Source organism: Galeopterus variegatus, unplaced genomic scaffold (assembly GCF_000696425.1).
Source record: "Galeopterus variegatus unplaced genomic scaffold, G_variegatus-3.0.2 Scaffold1002, whole genome shotgun sequence".
NCBI classification, from domain to species: domain Eukaryota; kingdom Metazoa; phylum Chordata; class Mammalia; order Dermoptera; family Cynocephalidae; genus Galeopterus; species Galeopterus variegatus.
Genome location: NW_007727113.1, coordinates 34235 through 50367, shown reverse-complemented (window position 1 = coordinate 50367; position 16133 = coordinate 34235).

The window sequence follows — 16133 nt, the reverse complement described above, 5'->3', positions numbered from 1 at the left end:
GGACCCTCTGGGTCACACCTGCAGAAAACTGGCCACTGCAGCCATGGCTGGGATGACGGGGGAGCCCCAGAAACCCCAAAGTGGCATATATGGCAAGTCCAAGACAGATCCATCTGCTGTTCCAGTGAACTTATTGCAGCACCCCTTCAGGCTCAGAGGTCTCGGTTTGGATAACATATGGTCACCTGGCCAGTACATGAAGTGAAGAAGAGAGTCCAGGGAGCTGGTATGGGAAGATGTGGGGTGAAGGGTTTTATTTTCTTCTCAGTGCAGGTGACTCTGGCACCCAGAAGCCCAGATGCAAAGAACTTGTACAGTTGGGTGAATGACAGATTGGTGGTAGGGATAAGGACAAAGGAATGAGGACCACTAGGGTCCTAGTCTCAGTGGTGGATGTGATTCCCCATGGGGTCCAGGATGGATGGGGCAGGAAGGGTGATAGGTGGGAAAAGGGCAGAGTTGAGAACCTGGAGGTTGCAATGCAATGTGTTAGCAGGCAAGCTCAGTGTGGGGGCTTAGGGACTGGAGATGGGGGAGTTGTAGAAGAATGTTATTACTTGCAGTTTAAGATTTCAGTGTCCAGGGGAGGGCAAAGTTCAGGATCTGGCAAGGCAGCAGAAAACATTCTGATGCATACTTGAAAACATTCTCATTACAAAAGACCTAGAAATGCTGCCTAAAAGATAGCATTTTAAAAAACACATGACTAAGGGTATAAGAAAGTGAGGGAAATCCCCAGCAGCCAAAAATGAAGAAGAAACTAAAGATTAGAAATTTCTTAAACTGATGTGTTAATTAGGAAAAAGTCTTTCTGGTTTCTCTGGTCCAGGGCTTGGGGTTTGAACGCCCAACTGGGGAGTTAGAATTTTACATCCTTAGTGAAAGGATAGACTAGAAAAATCTGCCACTGGAACAAGGAGACCTCAAGGCAGAGTGTGTTTCCCCCTTGGCTCTGGGTGGGGAAAGGCTCCCCTGAGAATTTGTAGTAGTACCTACCCTCATTTGGGTTTGAATCCCTGCTACCTGCATAATCTGGAGACTCTCAGGCCCAAAAAGTAACATAAGGTACTGGCAGAGGCAAACAGCTCTAACAAAGGAAACACCCTCAACCCAGGTTGACAGGATTCCCACAGATAGAACCTCACTCAAAAATGAGCTCATAAGCAAAAATTATAAAACCCAAAAATTTTATGTAAAATACCAAATTCTATATAAAGTTACAAAACCCAAAGGAAACCATTCACCATGAACGAGAGTCAGTAGATAAAGAGCAGATTATACCTCTTCACCCAAGACATTGAAATAATATGAGAATAAAAATAAATATGTTAGAAATTACTGAAGACATTAAGTAAGTTAGATTGGCTATGTAACAAATGGATAAGACACTAAGAAAAAGAACAGTTGAATTTTTATAAGAACCAAATAAAACTTCTAGACATGAAAAATATAGTCATGAAAATTAAAAATTTAGCAGGGAAGATAAAAAGCATATTAGAAAACATTATTACCAACCTGGAAGATAGATCAGAGGAAATTATCCAAATGCAGACCAGAGAGTAAAAGAGATGGAAATGTGCATTTACCAGGAGAGTAGTGGCTGCCTGGGTGCCCTGGGCAGCTCTCCTTTACCTGGGCGGTGCACCCGACCCCCAGCTGCCGGGAGTGTGGCTTATAGCTGTATCCTTCTCCAGGGGGCTGTCCCTGGTTAAAGGGACTCACCTCACCTGGAAATGCTCTGAAGGTTACCTCACTCACCTCCCTGACAGGGAGACCCCAAGGCCAGGGTCTGACTGCTAGGGACAGGAAAGTCTGGCCCCCTGTAGTGCAAGTCCTGCTCCTGAGCTCCCCAAGGGATCAGGCTGGGCCTCTGCTTGAGCCTGAATCCCAGCTGTGCTTAGTTTCTTCCCTGCCCTGTCCTGCCGCCCTCACTTCCTTATGGGTTTCTCCTGCAAGTAATCCCTCAGTCAGTCCCTTGCACAGGAATTCTCACCTTGCTCAGCTTCCAGGATATCTGATCTAAAGGCATTACAGGAGGAGAGAACGGAAGCGCAAGACCATGGCTGAGAATTCTTAGAATTATCGAAAGAGGGGGATCCTCAGGTTCAGGAAGGCCTACCAAGTCCTGAGGATAATAAATAAAAATAATTATACACCAAACATACAAGGGGAAAAAAAAACTCATGGAAAGATTTGTATTATCTTTTAATTCTATTTCTCCATGAACTGTCTGCACTATACCCGTATAGTAGTGATAGTCCACAATGCCAAAGAGAAAGAAGCTTTCCGAAAAGCAACCAAAGAAACAACAGATCTCCTCTTAAGGGAGGACAGTTGGACTGAATGCAGACTTCTTAACAGCAGCAAAGAAGCCAAAAGTCACATCTTCAAAGTGCTAAGAGAAAATATTGGTTAGCTGAGAATTCTGTGCCAGTCGAACTCAGTGGTGAGGGTAAAATCATGATATTTTCAAACACGGAGAATTTACCACTAAAAGACCCTCACTGAAGGAACTAATGAAGACCGTACTTGGGACAAAAGGGACAGCAACGGGTGCATCCCATGCTCCACACCCTGCTCCAGAGCCCGCACCAAGGGACAGCAAGAGGTCCCCCCACGCCCTGCACATTGTTCCAGAGCCCGCACCAAGGACGTCCTGTTGCCACCTGTGGCGCTGCCCAAAGCTCTGTCTGGTGGGGGCACTGGGCTTGTCTCGCATGCGGGAAGCCTGGAAGTGCCAGGGGATGATGTCCTGGGGACAGCCTTCAACTTCAATGACAGGAGTTGTGGATAACACCCCAGGTCCTCTGGTGGGACACTCAAATGTGGCTCTGGGCATTTTCCAGAAACCCCATCAGGAGGAGCCCCAGCTGCCCAGAGGGCAATCTGCGCACTCATGCTCCCTGTGTTGGCTGCCTTCCTTCCCTCCCTCACTTCCCTCATCCCTAACACGTGTGCTGGGGTCACCTCCCAACAAAACTCCTCGCATTCAAATCCTTGTCTCAAGGACTGCTCCATGCAGGAGCCCCACCTAAGACATTGTTCCAGAACTGTCTTAGGAAGCCGGCCTCCAGGATAGTGTCCCGGGATTCCATTCCCAGTGGTACGTGGAGTCATGATAGCCCTGGTGTGTCATGGCAGCTCTAGTGTGTTGTGGCATCGCAGTTACTAAGACCAGCATCCAAGGTGGACTGGAGCCAAAAGGAGAGCTGTGTGTAGGCAGAGCCCCAGCACTGGGAAGAGTGGAGGAGACACCCTGAGAGAAGACAGCCACAGGCTCGTCAGCCAGCAGACGACCGAGGTGTCCTGCAGCAGGTGGCACAGAAAGAGGCCCTCAGCTTCTGCAGCCCAAGCTTGGATTTCAAGGGTGCTGACAGTGCACCTCAGTGAGCTTCTGGTGCCAAAGTCAAGGTGGGGAAGGAGTGGGACCCCAGACCTAGAAAGGGAACGTTTTGGAAGATGCACTTGAGGAACCCAAAGCTCTGGACTCTCCTAAGTCAGCTTCTGCAGCCCAAGCTTGGATTTCAAGGGTGCTGACAGTGCACCTCAGTGAGCTTCTGCTGCCAAAGTCACGGTGGGGAAGGAGTGGGACCCCAGACCTAGAAAGGGAACGTTTTGGAAGATGCACTCGAGGAACCCAAAGCTCTGGACTCTCCTAAGTGCACTGGGCAACCCAAATGACCTCTCTCCCTGCACTCAGGTGGTAAAATAAACTCAGGGGAGATGTCAGCATTGTCGAGAAGGCCAGAGGTGTCTGTCTTCAGCAGGTCAAGGCAGAAGGGGGAGACTTGATGGCACTGGGTCCCTGAGTATCCTTGGAGTGACATGATTCCTGAAGAGCAGAGGACAGGTGGTGGCAGTTACTGTCTGGGGCAAGGTGCCTGTAATTACAACAGTGAGTCAGCCAGGAAAGCAGACAAGGCTGTCAATTCGCAGGTACTGGTGGCGATGACTAACAGACCAGGTATTTTGGGAGCAGAGAAGTGGGCAGCTAATGAGCTAATTACTTCATATACGAGGGGTCTTCAACAAGTTCGTGGAAGGATTTGTATTATCTTTTCATCCAAGTTTTCCAATCAATGTAGAAAAATTAATTAAATTAGTAAATTAAAAATTATGGATTGGTGGTACAAAAGCAGAGGCCAATGTCAACTGTCACGGTGAAAGTCCAGATCTGTGTCAGCTCTCAACTGTGAGTCCAACTATGAAGGTCTCCTGTGACGGCACGTTTACAGAACAGATCTCCTAGTCCTTCCCCAAGGCACCTCCACCACCCACAGTGGTGTAACTGTCCCCTGGGGACAGGAAGCACCCAGGCAGACGCGACGGAGCAGACACTGACATTGGGGCTTTCCTCACGGCCTGCGTCAGAGAAGGGTGCACACTGGGTGGATAAACTGGGCCTGGCCGAGCCTGTTAGTTAACTATACTGTATAACTGACTGACCACAAACTGAGCAGCTGAAAAAAGCACGTATCTGCAGTCCCTCTGTTTCTGGGGATCAGGAGTCTGGCCTGTTTCCACTGGATCCTCTGCACAACATCTCACTAGGTTGAGATCAAGGCGTCAGCCAGCCGGGACTGCAGTCTCCTCTGAGGCTCAGGGTCCTTTCCCAAGGTCACTGGCTGATGGTAGAATTCAGCTCCTTGCAGTCGCAGGACTGAAGTCCCTGCTTTCTTGCTGGCTGTCAGCTGGGGCCAATTCTGAGCTCTTGGTGGCCGCACACAATTCTTTGCCACTTGTCCTCTCCACAACAAGGTGGTCTCCTCCTTCAAGGCCGGTGGGAGAATCCCTCTAGCTCAGCATTGCTCTGACTTCTTTTGAACGCTCACCTGATTAGGTCAGGCCCACTCAGGACGGGCAGTTAACCCAAAGGTCACTGATTAGGGACTTTACTGACAGCTGCAAAAAATCATTACCTTGGCTGACAAAATCCGTTTTGTCAGCCAAGGTAATGAAGAGTGGCAAAATATGCCACCCCGAAATATTTCACTTTGGCATGATGATCATTTTGAGCTAAAGGCACTTGAAAAACAGGAGATGCAGAGAAGGCATTCTATTCTCCCTTTTTTTCCCTGAAAACAAGAGATAAAAGCTCCCATGTGAATGATGCCCTGTCTGTACCAGCAGAAAAGGAAACATTCTTCAATGAGAAATCACAACTGAGAGAGTTCTGTACAAACAGACCTCATTAAAATGATTATCTTCCTTTAGTTTCCCCACATGATTTAGTTACTTTCCTACAATTGCCTCTCTTTATTCAAACTAGTATAAAAGTGTTTAGGTGTTGCCAGTTCTTTGGGCCTTCATTTCCTTTTGAGGGCTCCTGTGTTATGTAAAATTGATATTAAATACATTTCTATGTTTTTCTCCTATTAATCTGTCTTAAACCAAATGAATTCTCAGGCCTAGCTGGAAGCCATCAGTAGAGGTAAAGTTTTGCCTTCCCAGCTTTATCATGGAAGCAATAGCCCATCTTATTCACAAATCTCCCCCCCCCCCCGCCACCATGGGCCCACATCTTACCTCACCATGTCTGTGTCACAGAAGATGCAAGGGGTTTGCAGACCCTCCTACGGTCATCTCTCCATCCCCTGGGTATGTGTGGCATAGGTTCACTGGTGCGTGTGAATATTTGTTTTGTGGCCTAGTATGTGGCCATGGCCAGAGTTTGTAAATGTTCCATATATGCTTGAAAATAATGTGTTTTCTAGTTTAGGAGTGCAGAATTCCTTTGATATGTGAGGTTGGGATGAATGGTCTTAGCAGATGGCAGAGCCCTCACCTGTGGAGTAACAGATATCATGATGAAAAACACCAGGTGCACACCCTGAAACTGCCTCCCTGCCCTCCTGACACCTGCCCTGGCCAAGACAGCAAATCATCTGCAAGAAAATGTTGAGCAAAAAACTTCTGTGAGTGAATCTAAGCAAGCCTGAGCTATCGCACACAACAATACAAAATAAGATGGCAGGTGACGTCTGGTACAAATAGCAAAGCAGAGCTTGTAAGGTCCGAGGGAACATGGAGGTTTAAGCATGTTAAGTTCCATGTACTGTTGGGAGGTTTAACTTTACATTTTGTTAAGCAAGAAGTGCTTGTTAAAATTTTTAAAGAAAACACCACAAAACTTGAAATAGATTTTACAATTTCCAACGTAGCAGAGGGGCTGGGAAAAAAAGAAGGGACGGGGGGAATTAATTAACCCAATGAAAAATAGGGAAGGAGAATAAAAGAAGCACAGAAAGAGCAGTGCAAACAGAAAAGCCAAAATGAAATTGAGAAATAGGTCCAAATACATCAGTATTCACAATGAATGTAAATGGACTAAATTTGCCAAAGACAGATTGTCAGACTAGGTTTAAAAATAAAAGCTGTCTCCCTACTATTTATAAGTGATGGCATTAAACATGAGAATACGGAGAAGCTGATAGTCTGAGGGGGGCAAAAATGATGTCCTAACCCAACATTAACCAAAAGAAGTCTCTGTTATTATAATATTAATCAAAATTGACTCTAAGGAAAGAAAACTTTCTTAGAGATAAAGATGGCCACTACTTAATGGTAAGAGGGACAATTCACCAAGAATATATATCAATTTAAACTTTTTGCATCTAGTAACTGAACTTCAAAGTAACATAAAGCAAAACTTTTTAAAGTTTCAAGGAGAAATTTATAAATCTGCAATATTGGTGAATACTGCTCTTTCAATAAATGATAAACAAGATTTGAATAATAAAATTAACAGGTTTATACTATGTTCACATATCAAAATAATCCTACATTCCTAAATTAGAAATCACATTTTTTTTTTCAGGCATATACAGAACATTTATAAACACTGGTCATGGCCACACAGTAAGCTACAAAGCAAATCTCAACACGTTCCAAAGAATTATATGTCATGCAGACCATCATCTTTTACTAAAATATGATAGAGTTAGAAATTAACTACAAAAGACAACTCCAAAAAAAGCTATAGGCAAACTATTAGAACTAATAAGAAAGCTCAGCCAGATTGCTAGATATAACATCCATATATCATATGCAGAGTTCCTACCTGTTATGGGTCAAAGTGTTCCCAAAAGTTTAAGTGTTGAATACTGGATCCCCACCATAACAGTGTCAAGAGGGTGGGAAATCCAATCATGCTATTTGAAAGGTGGGGCCTTTGAGAGGGATTGGATCGTGAGGACTGTGCCCTGATGAATGGGTTAATCCACTCATGGAGTAATGCGTCATCATGGGTGGTCTTCTGATGGCTTTATAATGGGAGCCAGTGAGGAGTTCAGTTCTCTTGCTCAGGCCATGCTCACCGTATGACACCCTGCATCACTGTAGGGAGCCACCACCAAGAAGAAGGCCCTCCACCAGACATACGCCCTGGACCTGGGACTCCCAGCCTGCAAAATGGTGAGAAATAAATTTCATTCCTTATAAATTATCCAGCATTAGATATTCTTTATAAGCAACAGAAAGAGACTAATACACTACCCACCAGTTAGAAACACTCAACATTTTAAAGAAGAACCATTTACAATGCAAAAACTTCATGAAACCTAGAGATAGGTCTAACACAAGTTGTATATTTATGAAGACAATTATAAAACTTTACTGAAAGGTATTTTAAAGGGACCGAAATAACTGGAGATGCACATCAAATTTCATCAATTCTGAAACATGTATTTTTTCACGTTTTTAAAATCTCAGAAGTCAGATGTGTCTTAAAATTGACTGTGCCTTCACTTTGTATCATAGGTCAACTGGCAGCACCTTTTCTTTCCTCATAGTACGTGAAATAAGGCTGCATCTTATATTCAGTGGCGTCTTGGATTCCATTAAATGAACACCATGTCCACGGATGGCAAGAATCAACATCATAAAAATGGAGATTCTCTCCAAGGCGTTTTAAAACCTCAGTGCAATTTTTGGTGAGTTGCTTCTGAAAATCACTGACTAGCAAAGAGCCAAGAATAGGCAAGGCAATTTTGATAAATAACATGGTGGTGGGGGAAGGTGTCTTTACAAAATGTCAAGTTCTATTCTAAGCTTTAGGAAGTCGACCACACGTGGTATTGGCATGGGGCTAGACTGGTACAGCCATAAAACGGTAGAGTTGGGACGGCGATACATGTACACGTGGAAACTTGATCTATGACAGGGACTGCATCATGGAGTTGTCAAGTTCTATTCTAAGCTTTAGGAAGTCGACCACACGTGGTATTGGCATGGGGCTAGACCGGTACAGCCATAAAACGGTAGAGTTGGGACGGCGATACATGTACACGTGGAAACTTGATCTATGACAGGGACTGCATCATGGAGTGATGGAGAAAGACTGCTCCATCACTGATGCTCAGAAGACTGGTTATCCATATTGAAAAAAATTAAATAAAATTACCATCTCACACCAAACACATAAACTTGGCAGAAAAATAATCTATATGTGAAAAGTAAAACTGCAGAGTTTTAGAGGAAAATGCAGGAGGAATAGTTTTATAATCTGTAGAATGATTTTTTTTTATACAGAATGCAAAAGGTATAAACCATACAGGAACACATTAACAAATGTGACATCATGTTCAACATCATTAGCCATTAGAGAAGTGCAAATTAAAGCCTTAATGAGCTGCCACTTCACCCCTATTTGAACGGCTAAGACAAAAAATAGTGAAGACAACTCATGTTGATAAAGGTACAGAGAAATGACAACACTCATGCATGGCTGGTGGGAATGTAAAGTGGTAAGCCACCCTGAAAAACAGGCATATTGTTTTGTTTTGTGTGCAGTTTTTTCCAGTGGTAAACGTACGCCTGCTGTGTGACCCAGCAATCCTGCTCCTCAGTACTTACCCTAGAGAAAGAAAACATATGCTCACACAAAAACTTATATTCAAGCATTTATAGCAGATCTATTTATAACAGCCACAAACTGCAAACAGCTCAAAGGTCTTTCAATCATCGAGTGGATAAACCAAGAGTGGTACATCCATACAGTGGAATATTACACAACCACACAATGGGTTAAACTGTTAGGGATCCAGATGACAACATGCATAGATTATTAATCATCCTTTCTACATTCCTGTAAGCTTGAAATATTTAATAGTCACCCCAAATAAAATATATACATACATAATAAAATTATGGAGGATAGTTAGAGGAGCAGAATCTTGCCCTTTCAACATTTTATTGGTATTCAAACACCCAGTGTTTCTTATCCAGTGCTTGCCATCCACACGAGGCAAGACGCTCTGGATCTTCCTCTCTTGGTGTTCAGTGGTTCATTGGTTCATTACTTTCTCCACCTCACAAAGCTCGTGGCCCTCACCAAATATATGTTGAATGGACAACATCATTTCTGCGATCCAGAAAAGACAAAAATAGTGTTATTTCTTAACTGTGGTTAGAAGCATCAGTAGCTGCACAATTAAAACATAAACTTTCACCGGGTATCAGTCTTAAGAATTAAATTCTTTGGACACTACTGAAGTCAGTTATTTCTAAGTGAAAATCAAATTACATTTCCACTAACAAGCAGTTTCTAACACACAAAAGAAATTCCAAAATATTGTAATAATAATTCAAACGAATATATAAAGGTGGTGTATAAGTCTCTTTCTGTTGCTTTTAACATAATACCTGAAACTGGGTAATTTATAAAGAAAATGAAAATATTTCTTACAGTTTTGGAGGCTGGGAAGTCCCAGTTCCAGGGAACACGTGTGATGGGGGCCTTCTTCTGGGTGGGAACTCTCTACAGGGCCTGTGATGATGCAGGGTGTCACATGGCAAGAACGGAAGAGCAATGAGCTGACCTCCGCCATTGCTGTCCTTATAAAGCCATCGGAGCCATGCCATGATCTCTCGTTACTTCATGAATGGATCAATCCGTTCACCAGGGCCCAGTCCTCAGGATCCCGTCACCTCTCAAAGGCCCCACCTTTCCAGTACTGTTACTGGATTTCTAACCCTCTTAACACTGTTACGATGGAGATCAAATTTCCAGTTCTTGAACTTTTGGGGGGCACATTTACCCATAGCGGTGGACAAATAGTTAAATTTACTTTTCAAGTGACTGTGATGCTTTAAATTATTTCTCGTTTAGAAGGAAGGAACGTACTATGAGAAATGGTGTTTCAGCAGGATTTCACTTTTAAGTGAAAATATTCTTTATTATTCTGTGACTCCTTTTAAACATTTGACCTCCAAAATATTGCCATAGCTTATAATTTAGACTAGTGACAAGCCCCACATTGCCATAATTTAAAGATCTGAGCAGTTTCTATGTGCAAGGGCACTGAGGCATGACCATGGTTAGTCTTTTCTTGTTTAGTCCTCGCAACCACTTGAGACACTGGTGCTCATGTGCAAGGGCACTGAGGCATGACCATGGTTAGTCTTTTCTTGTTTAGTCCTCGCAACCACCTGAGAGACTGGTGCTCTTATTATTCCCATTGTACAGATGAGGACAAGGAGACTTGGGAAATGAGAAAGAACTGCCTAAGAACGTGTCTAGGCTGTCACAGTCACACACACGCACACACACACATGTGCACACACACACACGCGCGCGTGCACACACACACACGCACACACACACAGGTCTTATATTCACTGCTGCAGCTCTTGCCCTTGGCACACTGCCCAGCACACAGTGGGCATGCAGGGAGTATCTGCTGGTGAATTCAAGGAACATTAAGGTCAGAGCTAGGTCTGGCCTAGGGTCTAGCTGATTCGAGAGTGTGCTTTTGGGCTGGCCAGTTAGTTCAGTTGGTTGGAGTACAGCCTTATAAACACCAAGGTCATGAGTTTGGATCTGCATACCAGTGTGCTGCAAAAAAAAAAAAAAAAAAAAAAAAAAAAAAAAAAAAAAAAAAAAAAAAAAAAAAAAAAAAAAAGCAAAGAAAGAAAAGAGTGTGCTTTTGATCAGTGTCACAAATTTTGTTCCTTCTTTCTTCAGTTCCAACCCATTGGGCATTTTCTTCCTCAAATGGTTTAGTAGAATAGGACTAATTAAATAATCTTTCCTTTATTGAACTGAAAACCACTCTCTACTCCATAACGCAGAAGGTTAGAATCATTGAACAAGTTTCCCCTCTTTGTTATGCAAGAGTTTGAGTCTGTCCTTGGGAGATTCACGTTGAGTCTTCAGCACTGGATACGTTGCATTATACAAGACATGTTCTATACAAAAACTAAGAGGTCAGATCCTTAATCTGTTGCTAAACTTGCCTAACTACCCAGGAGTGCTTCAGAGCAACCCATGCAATTACTATATAAACACAGTAATAGGGCATCTGTTTTTTAATTTTAATTTTATTTTTTTCCCACTAAAATATTCAAGTGAGAAACATTTGGAGATTTATATTCAGGGCACAAGACCAAATGGCATCTGAAGCTTTTCTTTGTTAAATATAATTAATTTTTCTTGGCTTTTTTCCCCCATCATGACAAAGCTGAATCTTTACCATTCATCCTATTTATAGGTGAATATTTCCCTTCCCTGAAGAGTCTCAGCAATAACCACTGAGATGCCGGAGGGGAGAGAGCAATTCTGTGTCCTGTCCTGTTTCCCTATCATGTAATAATAGGAGCCAGGCACTTTGAGTTACTGACTTTAATTTTTAACAACAAACAAACAAGCAGCAAGCAACACAACCCTGAACTGGCTTCCGTCCTGTCTAAAGAGGGAGACTGAGCTTGTCCCAGTTCACTTTGAATGGGGAGGGAAAGGCAACCCAAAGAAGCCGGGGAAAGCGTGGGTGGGAGATATGTGTGTGCAGGGGGGACAAAGAAAATATTGATTCTTTCTTTTCCTTGTTTTTTCCTAGGAAGAGAAAGACTTCCTTGTAATACACACACACACATGCACACAGCACAATTAGAATCTGGAGAACTGTGGAAAGGAAAACTGCATAGAGAATGTTATCTCTCCAATAAAAGATGTATGTGATCTGGCCCCTGGGTGTTGGTTTTAAGTGGAGATATTGACTTCCAGCTGACTGATGAGTGGAACATCTTTCTCCTGAAATATTGATAGTAGATTACATGAAACCACAAACTATCTCCATAAAGCACATCATTTCTAATCCTAATGGTGTTTTCTTTCCTCAGGATGACTGCTACATTCATGATAGGATGGCTTTATTCTATCTTGGGGAAAAACTTTTTACCATACTGCTAAATTAACTTGTCAAAAGGCTTCAAACTTCGGAAGCTTCTACAGCTCAATCCAGTGCTATTATTCAAGATTGAATGGGAAGGCCATGACTGTAAAAGCCTGCAAAAAATAAATTTCACAGGCTTTCATAGACTGAGTGAAATACTTACCTTTTGTTCAGGTTGTATATCTTTATTGAAGAGTCTGAGAATAGCTGCACTTTGCCTATAAATCCTCATTCTTACCCTGAAAGACTCTGTTTTTTGTCTGTTGCCCTTGAAGGTCCTACCCAACCCATGCCCTCTTGGTAACAATTCATTCCTACAGAGTGCACTCGGGACTGCAGCGCTCTCCAAAACACAGGGGCAGCGGGGAGACAAAGACTCCCAGCTTCCAGAACAAACCTTGATTTTTTAAAAAATTCGTTTATTCTCGAAACAAATTCACAAGGGATTTGATAGCCAATTACTGCTTTAAATGCAAACCAACTCTCATGGCACTTTACAAGGGTTACTGTGGATCAGGGAGGATGGAAAACAAAGACCTGGCTGCAATTAATGTCAGTGCTCCAGCTGTGATGGGGGCACTCGGAACACTGGTGAAGTGCCAGCATCCAGTGTTAAGTGGAGGCTCAGTGCCAGCCTTCTGAGAATGCCCACACAACCAGGTAGTGCCACAAAGCATGACTTGGTCCATTGGGAGGAAAAACTGATTCAGTGAGAGGTTGAGCTGGTAGCCTCATGCAGACGCAGCCCAAGACTGACACTGCACAAGCCCATCCCTGGGCACTGGAAGATTCTAGCAATGGTATGGGGATACATTGGATGTGACTTACCTTTCCCTTCTACAGATAGCTTCTGTTTTCACAGACTCATTTCTTAAAAAATAAAAGCCCTTAGTAGATGCTGGCATTTTTTAGCCTTCTGAGGTGGTTCATAATGAAGGGTAGACTGCCATACAGTCTTGTGGAATAAGGTTTTCCAGGTCTGTCTTCAATCAATAAGAACTTATTTCAGTGCATCAAAAACATATAGATTTTGTGTGCCCATTCCTCAAAAAGTTGGCTAGAGTTTTTGGAAGACAAGATATATAAACATATATCCCATATTCCTCATGCCAAAAGGCAAGTTTTAATGCCTTCTCTTCCACAAAGCTTTCTTTATCTCCCAAGCAGAAGAAATCTTTTGTCTTGAACTTCTTTCGGAACACAGCCTCATTTTCTCACAGCAGTCGACAATTCCTGCTGTGTAATGGCTACATGCATGCTTGTGTTATGTCTTCTATTATATGTAACTGTCTATGATTGCGTGGTGCTATGGGTCAAATGTCTCCCAAAAGTTCACGTATTGGAACCAATCTTCATTGTAACCGTGTCAAGAGGGCGGGAAATCCTATTAAGTAATTGATAGGTGGGGCCTTCAAGAGGTGATTGGACTGTGAGGACTGGAGCCCTCGATGGTTTAATGAGGCATCATGGGTGTGCTTCTGATGGCTTTATGAGGAAAGCGTGTGATAAGGTCTGCTCTCTCTTGCTTAGCCCATTCTTGCCATGTGACACCCTGCATTACTGTAGAGAGTCACCACCAAGATCAACACCTTCACCAGATGTATTCCCTGGACTTTAGACTTCCTGGCCTCCAAAACTGTAAGAAGTAAATTCCATTTCTTTACAAATTACCCAGTTTCAGGTATTCTGTTTTAAGAGGCAGAAAAGGATGAATACAGATGATGTCTGAGCTATCTCCCCACCTCAGCACCCATGCAATGGTTCACTCACACAGTACACCTCGGGGGGTGAGGCCCAGGAATGGGTATTTTTAAAAGCCCCTCAAGGCGTCTAATGGGCAGCCAATATTGCAAAGAGCTGTGCTAGGTGACCAGACACTAAAGAAATCCCTTGGGTTTCTGGGAAGAGAAAAGGAAACGTCACAGAAGAATTAGGACTGGAGCTGGGCTTAGAGGACAGGTGTGGCTGAAGTCCTGGCACGGGACTGGAAGGCAGCTGAGGTCTGGGCAGAGTAGAAAGTATAGGGCTGGTTGAGAAGCTGGTATCTGAATGCACCATCGTAGGGTGATCTGGCAGCAGGGTGACCCCCGAGGATTCGGATTCTGGGTGGCTGCACCTAAGCCCCCTGCACTTCTGACTCACTAACCCCTTCACAGCCATTTCACAGGTCCCACTCCTGGGTAGGTGAAGTTCTGAGCTTGGGCTTCTGATTTGACATCTTTCCCAATCTCACAGTAGTTAATCTTGAACGTCGAGCTAAATGATGTGATCCTACCAGTTAAGAGGGATGGCAGGGAGGGGATACCATTGGTGAATTTTGCAAAAGAAGGATGCTGTGGAGGATTGAATGTCCCCCCAAAACTCATTGAAACTTAATTCCCACGGTAACATAGTTAGGAGGGTGGGGAATCCAATTATGGTATTTGAGAGGTGGAGTCTTTTTTTTTTTTTGTCCTTTTTGAGACCGGCCGCACCGTGCTCAGCCAGTGAGCGCTGTGAGCGCACCGGTCATCCCTATATAGGATCCGAACCCGCGGCGGGAGCGCTGCTGCGCTCCCAGCGCCGCACCCTCCCAAGTGCGCCACAGGCTCGGCCCTAAGAGGTGGAGTCTTTGAGAGGTGATTAGATTGTGAACAGATTAACCCATTGATGGTTTAATGGTGGTCATGGGCATGGTTCTGAGGGCTTTAAAAGGACAGTGACTGAGGACTAGCTCTCTTTTGTTCAGCCACTTCACCATGTGACACCCTGTGTCACTGTAGAGTCACCACAGGAAAAGGCCCTCACCAGATGTGGTCCCCGGACTTTGGACTTCCCAGCCTCTGAAACTGTGGGCAATAAATATTCTTTCTTTGCAAATTACCCAGTTTCAGTTACTTCTGTTATAAGCAACAGAAACAGACTAATATAAAGCGTGAAGTCTTAAAAATTTGGAAAGTCTTTTATCTGTAAGATATCTGTAGTTCTATTTTTGTGCTCATTAAGATTCTCATCTTTTACTCTGAATGGTTTAAGGGAAATAGAAGGAGTGGGAAAGGGGGTTTATAGTCACACGAGTGGCTACTGTTTGCTTGGTATTTTATACATGGGTCATACTGACTGTTTGCTGCAGCCCTAAATGTCTCCCTCTTTATTTTTTCTGTTTTCCGAGAGGAAAATCACAGACTCTGAGCAGCTTCCCGACATCACACAGTTAATAAATGACAGGGCCAGGGGTGGACCTTCCATCTGCCAGTTCCTGAGGGCTTTTCCTATATTCCAAGAAGCCTTCTTTGGTTACCTGTGGATGGAACACATGGCCCCTGGGGCATGGATCGCCCAATCCGACCAGTCGGACCATGTGCTCTGCCCAAAGAATATCTAAAAGTATGGACTGTTTACAAAGTTGGAAATTACCTGTTTTAATTTTTTGATTTAGCAGAGATTCTGTTCAATATTGAAGTTTTTTTGTTTTGTTTTGGTTTTCTCCTGGTAAATTCAAAATATAATCGAAAGATTAGAAGTGTGATTTGCCAGACTCTTTATAAGAATACTAGCTTTGGCAAAGTGCACGTGTATATACTTAGCGTGTATAAATATATGTACTCGACAGAGAAATTCAGCTTTATTCCCAGTTACTGCATCTGTTGTGTTGGTTTTCATGTTGCCTGTCTCAGGCAACAAGAACATAAGCAATTATAGGAACCAAAGCAAACCAGGAAAGAAAAGTAATGAATCAAGAATGCTTCCAGTATTTTGAGAAGAATGTCGCCCTTGAGGTGGCTAAAGCAGAAAGAAGAAGAGGAAAATGTCATTGAATAGGTATGGAGTGTTGGTGCAAATGTGTATCGACATGTACACACGTGTTATACGTACACACATACATACACACATACACATACAAGGTGTGAGGGGCTGAGTCTTTGTGTTCCCATGGTGATATGGTGACAGTACTCGGAGGTGGGGCCTTTGAGAGGTAGGTGG